Below are 17,592 nucleotides of genomic sequence, written 5' to 3'. Positions count from 1 at the left end.
TGAGATTTGGACGTTGACGGGGGGCTGAGTGACGTCACGTGTGAAAAATAAAACGGTAATATCTTTAAAACCATAGTAGCAAAAATATTTATTTTGACAGCACAAACCAGCACAAACGTAGCACAAACGATTGAGACTATTTTTATGAGATTTGGACGTTGACGGGGGGCTGAGTGACGTCATGTGTGAAAAATGAAACGGTAATATCTTTAAAACCATAGTAGCACAAATATTTATTTTGACAGCACAAACCAGCACAAACGTAGCACAAACGATTGCGACTATTTACAATCAGTTTGGAGCAAGTGGGGGGGCTGGTGACGTCATCGGCCATAATTAAATGTCTAATATAAAAAATACCGCTGCAGCACAAACGAAAATGTTAACGGCACAAACCAGCACAAACGGAGCACAAACGATTGAGACTATTTTGACGATGTTTTGCGTTGGAAGGGGGGCCAACTTCACGCAGGTTGTCATCTTAAATTAAGTGTCTGAACAGGAATGGGTGTGCAGGCACACATGATTAGTTTCTCCTCCGTCTTGAACCTGAAACCTAGATTCTGGGTTAGAAATGTTGCCAATGACCAACGGTTGCTACGTTACAAGAAACAAGGAACCAATCCGATTGGCCAACGCTCTTCACTGTTCCACTGTCCTTCCACAAGTACTTTCCTGCTCTGAAAAGAGTTCCAGCAACTACATTTCTGCTAATTTTGTCCTTTTCTCAATTTATTTAGCATCTTTAGGTGACTTCATTTTATAAGGATTGAAAAATAATTCAAAATATGAACATAATTCGTCTCCCATCTTCTTTAAACCTTCAACTTTTTCTGCTAGGACTTATAACTTTTTTTTCAGCCATTTAATCAATTCTGCCTTTTTTTTCAGCAAGTACAAGTCATTCCAGTATTGACCTTTTACCTTCAAATTCATTCAACCCAGACTTCAGCAACTGGTTTTCTGCTAAATTTTCAAATTTTCCTGCAGCTCATCTTTCTGAAATTTTCCCCTTTTTGTTTTGCATTTTCTTATTCTTTTCTTCTGTTTTCTGCCTTCATCTTGCACCAGGTCCTTTCAAAAATACATTTCAGGCCTTTTAGTATTCAGCAAATACTATTCAGCTACATTTTCACATTTGTATGCATTGTTTATCTTCTTCCTGATTTTTTTCACTTTTTGTTTTGCATTTTTCTTCTCTTTTCTGTAGTTTTATGCCTTCGTCCAGCTCCAGCCCCTATTTAAAATATCTTTCGGATGCTTTGAAGCTTCAGCTTAGAACTTTCAAAAAACTTTTTTCAGCTTATTTTTTTTCAGTATCCCCATTCAGGTTTTCAGCATTCTCACTGCTGTTTCGCAGTAACAGCCTTTTCTAGTTGATTTTTATGATTGAGCAGCCAGCAGAGTGGCACACTGCTGGCTGCTCTTTTTCTGATATTCAACTAAATTGTCAAACAAATTCCTCTGACGTTCATATAGTAACTTACAGAAACAAGTTATACCTTAAAATGTAGGAAAACTTGTCCTCTTTCAGCCAATGTAACTACTAAAGAGCTCACATTTACAGATTTTCAGCTTTGAGCCTTGAAGCGAGAGCAGCCTTTCAAATTCTCTCACTAACTTCAATGGAGAGGTGGGTAAAATTCATCAGAGAATTTCGAAAGTAGACGTGTTTTTAAACTGCCGGTAGAGTCGTATTTCTGCACAGACATATAAAGGACATGTCTGGTTTCGGGAGAGTCTTGGGTCTCGGAAAATATCCTAATTTTTTGGATTGGACGTATAGTTTTGCGTCTAGGTTAACTTGTTTGAGGTGTGGATGCTAGGTAAATGTTGGTTATTCTCTGCCCTCAGCGTGTTAGCAATCATAGCTGCACCATCACCGTGGCAACGAAACAAACAAGCACCATGAAAGCAGAATTGGGTAACGTTTTGGAAACTGCAGGTTGAGTCGTATTTCTGACCGCAGAGACATATAAAGGACATCTCTGGTTTCGGCAGAGTCTTGGGTCTCGGAAAATATCCACATTTTTTGGATTGGACGTATAGGTTTGGCCCTCGGTTAACTTGTTTGAGGTGTGGATGCTAGCTAAATGTGTCATTCTCTCTGCCCAGCTCGTTAGCGAGTACAGCTGCTCCATTGCAGTGGCAACCAAACAGACACGCACCATGAAAGCAGGGTTGGGTACCGAGGTGAAGTTAGTTTCATATTCGACATTCGTCTCACATTTGGAAGACGCTACTTTGCAGCGTCGAGTTAGGGACCGGGTGAAAATTACCCATACAATTTTGAAAAATTATGACATTTATAATATTTGTATGACTATAAAACCTAAAAAAAAACAGCAGAGCATTCCAACAATGTCTGACCTACTTCCACTGAAAATAGCATGAAATCATTGATAATCTCAATAACTTTTTCAAACTTGTTTCAAAAACTTTCTAATATACACCAGATTATTCTAATAGTGTCTGGTCTACTTCCACACTCTTTACTTTTTCAATTATGTTTTTTTTTAAATGATAGAAAATCGCTAATCTCTGAAAAAAGCATGAAATCCCTTCTAATCTCAATAACTTTTCCAGATTTGGGTCAAGAAATCTCAAATACACACCAGATTATTCTAATAGTGTCTGGCCTACTTCCACACCCTTTCCTTTTTCAATAATGTTTATTGTGGAATATTGGTGTATATTAGAGAGTTTTTGAAACAAGTTTGAAAAAGTTATTGAGATTATCAATGATTTCATGCTATTTTCAGAGATTAGCGATTTTCTATCATTTAAAAAAAAGTTTTATTGAAAAATTAAAGGGTGTGGAAGTAGGTCAGACATTGTTGGAATGCTCTGCAGTTTTTTTAGGTTTTATAGTCATACAAATATTATAAATGTCATAATTTTTCAAAATTGTATGGGTAATTTTCACCCGGTCCCTAACTCGACGCTGCAAAGTAGCGTCTTACGAATGTGAGACGAATGTCGAATATGAAACTAACTTTACCTCGGTGAATTGGGTAACGTTTTGGAAACTGCAAAAAGAGTTGTATTTCTGACCGCACAGACACATAAAGGATATCAATGATTTTGGCAGAGTCTTGGGTCTCGGAAAATATATTTCTTATTATTTTTATTTTTTTTGGATTGGACGTGTAGTTTTGCGTCTAGGTTAACTCGTTTGAGGTGTAGATGCTAGGCAAATTTCTGTTAATCTCGACGAACCAATAAAGTTCATCATTCATCAAACCCGATTACTAGCAATTGCCGGTTTATGCCAATAATACAATTACTCCGTTTACATGTGTAATTAGTTCAGTCAAGACAATCACGTATTAGATTTGAGCATTTATTGTTACATGACATGGACATGTAGATTTACTTTGGCGGAGTGGATGATATAAGGGAAGCACTCCAAAGGGACTGCCTCCTCGATGCAACACATACATACATGACATATGAGGCAGGGAGCAATAGAGATATAATCCCCCTGTTGGAAAGACAGCATGGGGGACAGCATGGGGGAGAAGGGGACGGTGGAGGGTGGCAGCAGCAGCACTGATCATACAACGACCGGGGTGAGTGTGTGCATATCCGCGCATCTTTTAAAGACGCCTAATCGGACGTGGCCCAATGGATAGGCGCTGCTAACATGGGTGTGGTAGTGGGTGGAGTAAGGAAGGTGGAGTAAGACGCCTTACGTCCCCGATCACTGACTGACGCGCGCTGCCCGATTGCCCTGCCAGAACTAGCTGCGCTTATTTATGCGATTACTCAATAAACACGTCTACATGATTATTTTTTTTTATTAATCGTTGTATGCTCCACGGACAAAACTTGCACCATCATCCTTCTGCAACAAAGTGTCGCCGTGTCTTCTTGTATCGGCCCTACTGCTGTATGTTTGAATCCTACTAAGAAAGCCGAGTAAATACACTCAATGGTATGGCTATAATTTCAGCTGTTAAAAAGGTAATATTCTTGTTACGACTAGCTAGCCTACTTCTTCTCCTGTTTAACAGTTCAGCTTTCAGCTTCTCCCGCATTGTAGGCTATTTTCGCTCTTAGCTTTGTTAGATCATGCAGTTCAGCTTCCACACTGCCTCTTTTGTGTGACTCACACATTTTTGAAATTCTTTTCAGCAATAAAAAAAAAAAAAAAAAATTTAAAAAAAACTTTCAGCTCCTTCAGGAGATGTGTGCTTTGTGTTTTGGTATTTCTCCCTTTTATACAAAAAAAAAAGTTAAGGTTTTTCTGCAAATTATTCTCCCTTTAATAGTAATGGTAAATCCTTTCAAATCATTAAAAAAGCTTCCTCCTCTTTCAAACTTAACTACTTCAGCATACTTTCAGATAGAGACATCATTCAACCTTTAAAATGTTCACAAGACATTCAGCTTATAACTTTCTTCTAAATGTTCACTATTTTTAGCAATTTTAGCATGGTCAGCTATCCCCATTCAGGTTTTCAGCATTCTCACTGCTGTTTCGCAGGAACAGCCTTTTCTAGTTATTGTTTATTTTCGCGCCCCTAAGGCTCAGTCAATACTGGACTACATAGACTATGGTGGTGTCAAAAGTTTCGTCTTGGTAGCGATTGCGTTGCTTGTATCTGGATTTACGTTCGGTTGCACAGTTTAGGAGGTTACAACGTTTTTGTGGGGACAAAGTGCCTTTTGTCGATGAAGGGTAATCTGTGCTAGCTACGTCACCACGTCAACACACGTTAGCAACGACGCATGGATACAACGTGATAGAGACTTTCTAGCTCGCAAATTGGAGCTTGGATTACGAGTGAAAAATACCATCCCCAAAAAATTACAACCATTTGGCTTTGTAGAGAAAGCGATTTCAAGTGGAACTGCAATCTCGCATTTTTTATTTAGGTTGTGACAGTCTTTGAAATTTGAGCAAGTGCAGGTCGCCCGTGAGACCGCCTCTAGCAACAACGGATGGATACAACGTATCCGTGTTAGTGTGGACGGCAAACATTTGGAAAACGATGTGAAAACGCTAGTGTGGACGGAGATCGTTTTCAATTCGAATACGCGTATTTGTATTTACCCGGGCTAGTGTGGACGGGGCCCTAATCAGAATGTTTTTAAACAAATGTTGCCAAGACACTTCCGGGTGGAACTGTCATCCTGTCAACAGCCGTTAGTATGGTAGCATAGCATAGTAGTTCATAGTAGTTCATTTAAAAGATTAGATCGAAAAGATTAACGTCATGCCGAAATCTTGTTGTGTTTGGGGTTGTAATGTCAAATGTATGGTCTCGCTGCATTTAACGGTACCAATGAACAGGCTGGCAAACAACCACTCATGACCGTATTTAAGGAAGACATTTCTTCACATATAATTTATAAAATGTTTTTGTTGGGTTGCTGTTGGGTAGCATAACGTTGGGTAGCATATCGTGCAAGCTTGCTAGCGTGAGAGTTACTAGTCCAGTTGATGTAAATAAACAAACCACACACAGTGGCGTGATCTGGCTTGAGTAATCTCGCAGGAAATTAGAACGTTTCTTCAATTTCAAGCCCAGGGCCTAGACCTCAGGTCAAACTACAAACATAACACACTCAAGGCTCTAATAGGTATCAAGCCCTATGGCTCAATATCATTTGTTTCCAAGATGTGGGGAGGAAGAATATCAGACAAGGAGATCAGTGCACAGTCTGACATATCAATTCAGGAGATCAGGTTATGACAGACATGGTTTTTTTGATTGTTGAAGAACTGGCTAAATGTGGTGCCACACTGGTCATGCCTTCATTCCTCAAGGGGAGAAAGCAGCTACAGTTTAGCTAGGCCAAACATTATTATAAAATGGCCATGAAAGCAAAATACAAATATTTCATTATTTACAGTAATTTGTACAGTACACACACACAGTAAACACAGTATTTACAGTAAGTACAGTACACACAGTATTTACAGTAAACACAGTATTTACAGTAATTTGTATTGTATTATTTATAGATATATGTATATTTAGCAGGTTTACTTATTTAAGCTTAGTATAGATGTAATTTATGTTCTGTGTACTTATGTTAGGCCTATGTAAATGCCAGGTGCTTGCGTTGTCTTAAGAATGTGCATCGGACAATAAAACACTTGAACTTGAACTATATGAAAACAATATATATATGCTATATACAGACATATACCTACTATATGAAACACTCAGTATTTAACTGATAAGAAATCTTAATGTTTGCTTTATCCAACATTTACCTTTCTACTGTCAACTCTGCTTGCTCATCGATCCACAAATCCTCAAAACTGCTCATAATTACAATGATAAAGTTTCCATAGTCAATAAAATAGATAGGTACTTAATTAACCTCTGAATGAAAATTATTGTGTCCAGACAGATAGCTAGAAAGCTCACACAGTCCAGAAAATCTTTAATCGTTAAGTTGGATATTGTAGCTACAGCAGTAGCTAGCGATCTCAGTCACTGTATACAAGTTTGATATACCGTTACAATATACCGCCATTATTCGCTAACAATATCAACAGCAACGACATCGGGAACATCTCGTTCTTCAGTTCACAAGCATAATCATGAAACGTGTTATAATCATAATAATCATAAAACGTGTTCGTGGTTAAATGACATGGAAAATCCTGTTGGCTTCAATGGCTTGTTAAGGTTAACTATCGCTAGCCAAGATCGACGTTATCCACCCGGAAGTAAGATATTTGTTGTTGTGACGTCAGGCTGAAATGTCCTATATCGAACTTATTTGTATTATTTATAGATATGTATATTTAGGAGGTTTACTTATTTAAGCTTAGTATAGATGTAATTTATGTTCTGTGTACTTATGTTAGGCCTGTGTAAATGCCAGGTGCTTGCGTTGTCTTGGGGGGCTTTTTTTCAGTTAGCAGACGGTACTATTTGAATCGCAATTCCATCTGAAATACTGCCATTGAAAACGTTGTTACAGTAGCTTGTTTCAAAGGGGGTTCCTTGTTTCAAAGGGTGTTCTTAATGCTTGAAATGCTTGAAAATATCAATAGAAGGGAAATGGACCCACCTGCAACTGAAGCAAGCAAGCACACCCTACAATTTCCCCAGAAACCCAGTACAATTTCCCCAGAAATTGTACCCTCTCTAGTTATTTTTGGGGTTCCTCCGGTAGGAGGGAACCCTATTGTTATTGGTGGTATTATTGGGTGTGCTTTGCCTTCGGCAAGGGCACAACCATTGTTATCTCACATATATATTATTTTTATTTATTTTCCCATCCCTAAAATTTTGTCAATATTTGGACTACATAGGCAACCTAGGTGTCAAAAGTTTCGTCTTGGTAGCGATTGAGTTGCTTGTATCGGGATTTACGTTCCGTTGCACGGTTTAGTAGAAATTACGTTTTTGTGACGAAAAGTGAAGCTAACGGTGGCTAACTTGCTAGCCACAGTCACTGACGCCACTAACGTCACTAACGTCCCAGTCACTGAAGCCACTAACGTTACTAACGTCACGAAAACTCGCGTGACTATCTCTAGCAGAACATTAGTTTAGCAGCTCGTTAACTTCTGGGAGATGGCTAGGCTTAGGCTAACTTCTTTACAGCAAGGCAGCTGCAGAAACGCCACAAACAAAGAGGCCTTGGTGATAACTATTTGCTCATTTTACTTTGTGATATGACACACAATTGTGATGTGTAATGTACAATATAAGGTAATATTATTAAGGAAGTACATCTACTTTTGGAAACGGTAGTCTACAATTTCACTGAAGCATTAGCATCATGACATTAGCCTCTGTTGCCCGGGCAACACATCTTACTGCGGTTTATGATGCATCTGTTTTCAATCGTTAAAATAAACATTCCTCACAAATACATTTTCGTTGTAGGATTTATTATGACATTAGATTACAACTAAACGATTTGTTGGTGAAATTATCATTACCTGTGGTTTCAAACCAGTGTAGCTCACTGCAACGCTGTACTGTAGCCTAGTCTAGAAGAACGCTAGTAGCGTAAGCTAAAAAAAACATCTCCACACTGCAGCTGTTAACAGCTCGTAGGATGTCAAACGGCGGCTCATGTTCGGCACTACCCCTTACTTCAAAAGTCTTTCAATAGGTGAACCTATCTGACTAGTGACTACTAACCTGAACTCCATCGCCACAGCCTAAACTTTGTCAATCTGTTCATGAAAATAATTCATTTCAGCCTAGACCGTACAACGGAAGTAACGTTAAATCGAATTAAACCAACGCAATCGCTACCAAGACAGGCTAGTAAGTAGTAGTAGCCTACAATTTACCGGGGCAGCTTCTCCACACAGCAGGGCTATATCGCATTTTGCCTTGTTACTGACAATGATCGCTACCACTGACATTTTTGCCGCAAGCACACCCTCACAATTTCCCCAGAAATTGTATGCTCTCTAGTTATTATGTTTTACCCATGGGAGTGAATGGCAGCCCCTAGAGCACAACGGTAAAAAGTTGTGAAATTTGGCATGTTGAAACTGCAGACCATTAGTAACTACCATACCAAACATGGGCCATGTGAGAAAATAGGTGGCGCTACAGGCCACGCCCCAATATGTCAATTTTTAAAGTGATGCCATTTGCAGGCCATAAGTCCCAAAATGCTGACATTTATTACATATGCCTTATTTCTCATGAGGAACAAAAAAGCCTTTAGAACCTATAACGGCCGCCATATTGGATTTTTCTGTACAATAAAGATTGAGGAAACACGTTTTTTCGCTACTCCTCCTAAATTTTTGGTCGAATTTTCTTCAAAGTTGCCAGAGAGGATCTCTGGACTGAGCCTCACAAAAGTTATCAATAGGATTTTTGATTTTCAAAATCGTTTGTCCGGTACAGCCAATCAAAATCATCAACAAAGGAACCAAACAGGAAGTTGGGTCAAATCTCAGCAAATCTTTAAGATATCAACACCAAACTTGGTATATCGGTGGAAGACACTACAACATGTTCCCATGTGAAAAAAATTGAAAATATTATTAAATATAATATATAATATTATTAAATTGACTTAATATCTTAAAAAATGAGTGATATAAAGCAAATCTAATTTATTGCTAACGCTAAAATAATGCTTTACACATCCACTGGTCTAAAACGGATACTCTGATACTATCACTAGTTCTTATGAAGACTCTTGAGAATGTTTAGTATTAAAATCTGGAAAAAAGTTGAATGTAAGATGAAAAGTAGATTTTTAGTGAATATTTTAAATATACATGCTTGGCTAACTTCTAGAGCTTTTTTGCAAAATCCTCTCTCCCCTCCTCCTGCCCGCACGTGCTCCAAATCCCCACACACTCAGCCTTCCCTTGACACACGCGCGGGCTTGACAAGACGCACACGCAACATCTCCAGAGTGTGGGCTGACCAAGCCCCCACTCATTCATTAGTCTCTAGCAAAGGCCTTGTGGATCTTGATGGTATTGCATTTCAGATTTTGTATGCAAAGGTAAAAAGTTCCCAAAATCCTGAAACATTGATAGTATAGGCCATGAGTAACTACCACACCACAATGACCCACCATTATCCATAGGTGGCGCTACGGCCACTCTCTTGGAAGTCGCTTTGGATAAAAGCGTCTGCTAAATGAATAAATGTAAATGTAATGGTCTAGGGGCTGCCATTGACTCCCATGGAACAAACAATCAAACAATCAATAACAATAGGTTTGCCAAATCAAGGGGGCGTGCTCAAAACCTGTCACACACTGTGAAGATGAATGGTAGCTGATGCGTTTGGGCAGGAAAAAATAAGCCCATTCTGATTTTTTTTTTTCTCGTGTGATTTAATCATGTGAGTGTAGCATGCGTCATATCACCCATCGCCGTGTTCTCAGCCCATAGGTTTAGCTCCGATAGGCGCCACTATAAGTTGCACAAATGCACACATACGCACTCTCAATTACCTTTATGTTCTGTGCTGCTGCCATTGCTGGTCGCTTCTCATTATATCTATTGTGTTGGCCTGTCTATCGTTCGGCCCTGCACCGATGGGGTCGGTTAAGACTTGTGGCGCCGAGTCCGGCTCAGTTACCGTTGGCCGTGAATCGACCAACATTAAGCACTGGCCATTGTACAGGATCTTTGAGGCCCTGTACGACAGGGCATTACAGCGCCCATGGGCTTCGGCCACGAGGAGCTGTTCCTGTTTGTTCCTCGAGTGCAGCGAGGCCACTCCATCCGCTTCCCTGCATGCTATCCCGGGGAAGGCTGATGCGTTCCGATTGGCTGATGCGCAGTCAAGCCATCCGCGTGGTGACCTAGTACTACGGCAATACAGATCCGTAATGCCCTCAGACAAACGGGGGGGGGGGGGGGGATCAAAATAATTCCTTTGTTAATAATTTGTTACACAGAACTTTATTATATTAAATATTCATCCAAAATGATTCACACCTTCACAAAATCAATCAACCACAAACAAATAATTTCTGCATATGCAGGTAGCAACGCTAGTGCTAAATAACTATTTAACTGGTCGGCTCCATGACGCCGGGTAAGTAGCTAGCTCCCGAGACTTCTCACCAAAAGAACGAAGGGGAATTTTCGATTAAGACATGTTCGTAGGTACCTAGGGAAAAGTAGCCTGAACTTTCCTGGATCTTTAGCTACGGCACTAATGCTGAATGCTCGCTGATATCTGCCTGTCTTACTAGAAGGGTGTATGTATGCATCGTTGCTAACGTGTAATGACGTTGTGACTGTGTATGTGAGAAAGACGCGTAAGTGACAGAGAGACGGAGGGAGAGCAAGGAAAGGATATACAGCTGAAAGAATTTGTGGCGTGTTTAACCTAAATAGTGTTAAAACATTTTTTTTACAAAACGCAATGTGTGGCAGCCAGTGTTGATTCTGTGACGCACCGCCACAAATTAGTAGCCTGGCTCTACCCTCCTATGTACTTCCGCTGAATTTTGATTTTGCTTCAGTATTAGGCCTGGGAGCTGGAATCTGAAGTCGGTTTTCAGAAACAAACTTTTTGTAGGTCCAGTCAGCGAACAGAGGGAGTGGCTGAGAACGATGACGTTAATGTCGTGCACTAGTTTGAGTAGTTCAGTAAAGGCGGCGGAGAAAGATGCGAGCAAAGTTATTCTGTGGTTGTGGCAATGCTGCCGAATATCCATAAGTTAAAGCCGGAGCAAGAAAATTCCTTGCTGAGTTTTGTAGGTGGCCATGATGTTGTAGCCCTCCTCCCCACGGTGTTCAGGAAAAGTTTGATTTTCCAGCTACGGCAGCTTGCTCCGTTACAGTAGTGGTGAAGGAGTTGGCTTAGACGAACGCTTGCGATTGGTTGTGGCAGATGTGAGTGGCTCTGGGCAGATCCAATAGTTTAAACTTCAACAAAGGACCCGCCTTCTAGGAAGTTAACGCTTGTCAATGGGGCGATCCCAGACCCTCTGTACAAATGAAATGTATGAGGGTCTGGTTAGGACCAGGCTAACAAATTAGTCCATGTGTGGGAAACACTGAAAAGTATACCGCGGTTGAAATGGTATAGCCAAATCTCTCCCGGTAGACACATTTCTACCGTTGCACGGTATATACCGTCATACCGCACAGCCCTATATGCAAGCTGTAGCAAAGGCAAGAAGCGCTTCTCCATGTACATCCAATCCGCCAAAGTCAAACCTATTCTTATGTACGGAGATGAATAAATGGTGAAATCAATCACGTGAGTGTCTTGACTGAAATGAGCAAAGCTAGTTCAGGCATGGCACTCGGGCAGTGCACGTCATATCACCCATTCTCATGTTCTCAGCCCATAGGTTTAGCTCTGATTAGCGGCACTGTAAGTCGCACACATGCACGCACACGTGCCTTCGGGTACCTTAGTGTTCTGCGCTGCTGCCACCCTCCACCATCCCCTTTCTCCCCCATGTTGTCTGTCTGTGCTCCCCGTTGGGGATTTCACTTGCTCCCTGCCAATGAGGCACCTTCCCATGTACATGTAATCCGCCTACAGTACCAGGCAAAAGTTTGGAGACATGGAATGGGAACATATCTCCAAACTTTTGACTGGTACTGTACGTGATGTGAACAACGTGATACCAACGTGATGCCAACCTGTGTTTTGCTTGTGTGTGTGTGCATGTGTATCTCTATGTGTATCTGTGTGTGTATCTGTATGTGTATCTGTGTGTGTGTATGTGTGTGTGTGTGAATCAGAATAAGAAAGGGATTTATTCGCCATGAAAGTTTGCACAGACAAGGAATTTGCTTTGGTAGGAAGGTGCATACAATAAACATATAGGAATCTAAATGTTAAATATGTGGTCTAGCTATACTAAGGATACATAAACTAGCAATACTAAGTGGAATACAATTAAAATAAAATATACAATAAAATAAAATATAAGTTGCCAAATAAACTAGAGAGGGTAACATTTCTGGGGAAATTGTAGGTTGTGCTTGCTTGCGTTGGTTGCAGGGGTCCGTATTTAAAATACATTTTACAACTGATATTTCTGTATATTTTATAAAAAAAAAAAAATGCATAGCCTAATTATTTATAAAGATTACATATATTAAAAAGCATATTTTTTCTGCTAATTTACAACTCAAAATACTAAGAGTGAAGAGTAGAATGAAATAGTTGTCTTCTCATTTCCCCTGCAAGAGGGAATGGTGATCAGCAACCTCATAGTTGAATCAAAACGAATACATTTGGCAGACCGGTGTAAAAATTGTAATCTCTATGACTTAAACGTCATTGTAAGTTTTTCCCTTCTCGTGATATTATCAGGCATTTAGCCTATTCCTATTGCATTCATTCATTAATTAAAAAAAAACCTTTTGAAGCTCATTTTAACAACGACGTTACCTATGGAACGCCGAGTTAGTCAAAATTAAATAAATAAATAAATAGGTAAATACATAAATAAATATGGCTATGGAATAAATTCTGAAATTAAAAAAATATGGCAATAAATATATAAATATAGCATTATATAATTACATAGCTGAATCCAGCTAGGTTGTCCCTGCTTAGGTCGTTGCCCCCGCGACCCGATCCCCGGACAAGCGGTAGATGACGACGACGACGACATAGCTGAATCCATTTACCGACATCAATAAATAAATACATTTATTTATTTCAAAATGACGTTTTTGTAAAGACAACATTTATTTATTTCATGGGACTTTTACATGCCACATTTATTTCCACATGTATTTCCACACCACATTTATTTCCACACTACATTTATTTCTGTCCTGTATTTATTTCAAATCTCACATGCAAACGAGAGGGGCGTGGTTATCGTCAGACCAACGCAGCAGATAGCTATGCTACCTGTATGGGGGTGACAGTGGAATCGCACTGCCGAACGGCATGGCTTGTCAGGATATATTATTTTGGCACAGATAGTAGATTTTGTAGAGGTACTTGGGCGGATAAGTGCTCTACAGAACATAGATATTGAAGTCTTAAATAGTTTGAGACTTATCGAGCACTGTTCATGTGCAAGATGTACAGGTAGTGGGGGGTGATAAGTGCCAGGTAATGTTAGCTAACACAGCTAGCAACAAAGAAGACAATCACTGCCACCACAGCTACATCGCTCTGCTATTATGTGGATAACTAGGTCGATAAGGTCGATAAGGCAGATCAAGCCTCACCATTATGCCATGCATTACCATTTAGTGAGACGAGACCTGAAGTGAAGCCAGACCATTCCAGACATTACCCATACCTTTGGATTTACAGTAGGCTACTGCTTCAAATTGAAGTCAAGTTTCTTAACGCTTTGTTATTATTGGCAATTTAAAGTTGCAACTAACCAAGACGTGTCAAGACCAAGACCCATTCAACACGGTACACAATAACCAAACCCAGATGTTAGGTACGGGTTTATGGAATTATTCAATATTAAATCAAACCACTACCACTGGACTCGTTTTAATGACCATTCAGTGACAAAACGGGTTTGGCTGTTCATATGTGCCAATACAACACCACACTACTAGCTCTACAGTAGCTAGCTCTAGCTGAAATGGCCACACTGATGTCGTCCTTTTATTATTTTGTCAGCTAGCTAGCCGGATAGCCAGCCACTTGGCCTACAGTTGCCGTCTTCGAGACCGGTGACAGCCAACATACCACCTAGGAAGACATAGTGTTGGCAGTGATTGTTAGCTTTGCAGACGAGTTTCCACGTCACACGAGCGAAAGCCATGTTTATAAAGGTAACTTCAGCGCAACCTCATAGCTATCACAAGTCCCCACACGTAGGCTACTAAGTCAACGCCATCACTCCCATACAAAGGCAGAGATGACACAGACATTATGGGCAAAGCTTGTCTACATTGTATGCTTTTCGGCAGTGCGATGCCACTGTCACCCCCATACAAGTAGCATAGCTATCTGCTGCGTTGGTCTGACGGTAACCACGCCCCTCTCATTTGCATGTGAGATGTGAAATAAATACAGCACTGAAATAAATGTGGAGTGGAAATAAATGTGGTGTGGAAATACATGTGGAAAAAAATGTGGTGCGTAAAAGTCTCAAAAAATAAATAAATGTGGCATTAGGAAATAAAAGTCCCATGAACTAAATACATGTTGTCTTTACAAAAACGTAATTTTTAAATAAATAAATGTATTTATTTATTGATGTCGGTAAATGGATTCAGCTATATAATTATATAATGTTATATTTATATATTTATTACCATCTTTTTTTATTTCAGAGTTTATTTCATAGCCGTATTTATTTATGTATGTATTTATCTATTCATTGACCTATTTATTGATTGATTTAATTTTGACTAACTCGGCGTTCCATAGTTACCAGCTGTAGCTATCTCAGATGGAATCACGATTCAAATAGTACCATATGCTAACTGAAAATATGGCCCCAAAAACGTAAATAAGCTTGACATCTATTTAGGGGAAAATCATTCATTCATAAACATGTCAGTGGTAGCAATCATTGTCAGTAACAAGGCAAAATGCGATATAGCCAGCATCGGAAATACACAAGGGCAAAGGGCAAAACTGCCCCTAATGCTGGGGACACACCACAGGATAATCGGGCTGATTTCGGCCCTTCCGACAATCCTAGGTAACATATGTCCCGATTATCTTGATGGTTCCGCAGATTTGATCAAATGTACCCTTGGTGTGAGGTGTGTTAAGAGTGACCACACACTATAGGAGCAAAACGGCTAAATCTAGGATTTTTTGTCCTCATGTTTGTGGTCTCTCACAGTTTGAAAATATTGTTTGTTTTTTTAAGATTAAAACAATTGTATAGTGTGTCCCTAGCATAAGAAATATCATTTTGCCCCTGATATCACTAGGAGGGGGGCAAAAAATGCCCCCAAAATGTCCTCTAATAATAATGATAACTTTTCAAATCGTGACCCGATCCAGTTGCTATATAATGCTTTTGATTTTCACCTTGACTGATGTGCGTGTGCGTTAAGAACCAAACGTTCCAAAAAATGGAGCGCTTCTTAATCAGACTTGTGAGTGACTGCGAGTGTGAGGAGAACTAAGGAAGCAGCAAAACACAGTCTCCGTCACAATCTCAGGTTCCAAAGATGAAATTCACTCGCAGCGCCCATCGAAAAATGGAAGCTAGATTGTCTTGGGGTGGACCCAATTTTTTTACAAAGCATGTCGAACTTGTGGACAACGAGTTGCCAAAGTTGTTGTCAATCTGGCACAGGCAAATTCTTCTGCTGAATCTAGTTGAGCGAAAACATTAAGAAATACGTGGCCTTTCGTCACCAGCGACCAAGCTACACGCCATCGCCTACGGTGATAACTAGTAATAATTATTTGTAAATTATTTAGTTCGCTTTAGCTAGTTTAACGTTAGTGGGCTAACGTTAGCTAGCTCTGATGCGGTAGTCACAAAGGCTTGCTTGCAAGTTAGCCTAGCTAACTTGGCTAACGTTACACAGAGTGCAGTGAATGATTTCCCCCCCATGCTCATAAGTAACTGTCATCTTGTGGTTGAAAACCAATCCTCTATTAGGGTAAAGTTGAGTGTGCAGTTGAAACAAAGTTTTAAAATGAATGTAATAATAACAATTAATAACCACAGAGAAATAACATCAAATTGAATATGATGGTCTGATTTGTTTTCTGTTTTTTGTTAAAGAAATCTAATCGTGACTTTGAACACTTTGAATCTGTAGACTAGTCATATTATTGCCATTTGATGAAAATTGCTCATACTGTAAGCCTAAATAAGTAGTCGAAAGTTATAAGCTGAAGCTTCAAAGCGACCGAAAGGTATTTTAAATAGGGGCTGGAGCTGGACGAAGGCATAAAACTACAGAAAATAGAAGAAAAATGCAAACAAAGTAAAAAAAATCAGAAAGAAGAGAAACAATGCATAAAAATGTGAAAAAGTAGCAGAACATTTTTTGCTGGAGTTTTAAAAGGCCTGAAATGTATGTTAAAAAGGACCTGCAGCAAGATGAAGGAAGAAAAGTACAGAAAAGAAAAATAAATGCAAAAGTACTGGCAGTTGGAAGATACTGCTGTGAAAGGTATTTTTGAAAGGACTTGGAGCAAGATGAAAATATCAGAAAGATTAGCTGCAGGAAAATGTGAAAATTTAGCAGAAAACCAGTTGCTGAAGTCTGGGTTGAACGAATTTGAAGGTAAAAGGACAACACTGGAATGACATGAACTTGCTGGAAAAACGTAGCAACCGTTGGTCATTGGCAACCGACGAACAAAATTTCTATCCTAGAATCTAGGCATCAGGTTCAAGACGGAGGAGAAAACTAATCATGCGTGCCTGCACACCCTAGCCTGGCTGCCAACCCAACTTCTCCGCGCCCACAAAAAAATTTGGTCGGGAAGTTGGGTCTTGTATTGGGAACAACTACTTAAAACCAGGATCTGGACGGACCAATGAAATTGCCAGGGCGGGCTTTATACGATGATGGACAGATGATCAACAGTAACGTAATCAACAACGTCACGAAAGAGCCCTTGGGTTGAATTCAGACTCATATTCTGTCTAGAATTAGTAACGTCAGGCTATGCACACCCAGTCCTGTTCAGACACTTCATTTAAGATGACATCAAAATAATAATTCATAGTGCAGGGTTGCCGATGTTGTCGTTGTCCCTGGTGAGTTTTTTTATACGTAAATGACAAGATCATGCTGCCTACATCTAATCAGCGGATCATTTCTTGCAAGTGTGTCAAAGTGGTATGTATTAACACCGTAGGCTTGAATAATAACCGAAGGCGTGAAGCTAGAGAGAGGATTCAATGGAAGATTTCCTACATAAGCTAGATCTACTACTTCAAATTGAAAACGGAGAAGATATTTAGAGTAAAGACAAGTTACTTTACATCTGTGTTCAATATTGTCAATTAAAAGTAAAAACTTTCCAGTTACGAAGCGTTTGTTTGTAGGACTAGTGCCAGCTGCAGCAGACACTTACCCCAGCCCTGGTATGGCTGTTCGTGACGATCAGCTGTGACAGTCGAGCCTCAATTTTTGCAGATTTCTGTAAAACTTGCTCAAATAAAAACAATCTAGCTCGATTATGTACATTATAAGCTCAATGTACATACCTTGTTTGGCCAAGATTGGATTGTGGAAAA

The sequence above is a fragment of the Hypomesus nipponensis genome, chromosome 2, assembly GCF_054491055.1.
Source record: "Hypomesus nipponensis isolate SF chromosome 2, ASM5449105v1, whole genome shotgun sequence".
NCBI lineage: Eukaryota > Metazoa > Chordata > Actinopteri > Osmeriformes > Osmeridae > Hypomesus > Hypomesus nipponensis.
This window is presented reverse-complemented; position numbering follows the sequence as displayed.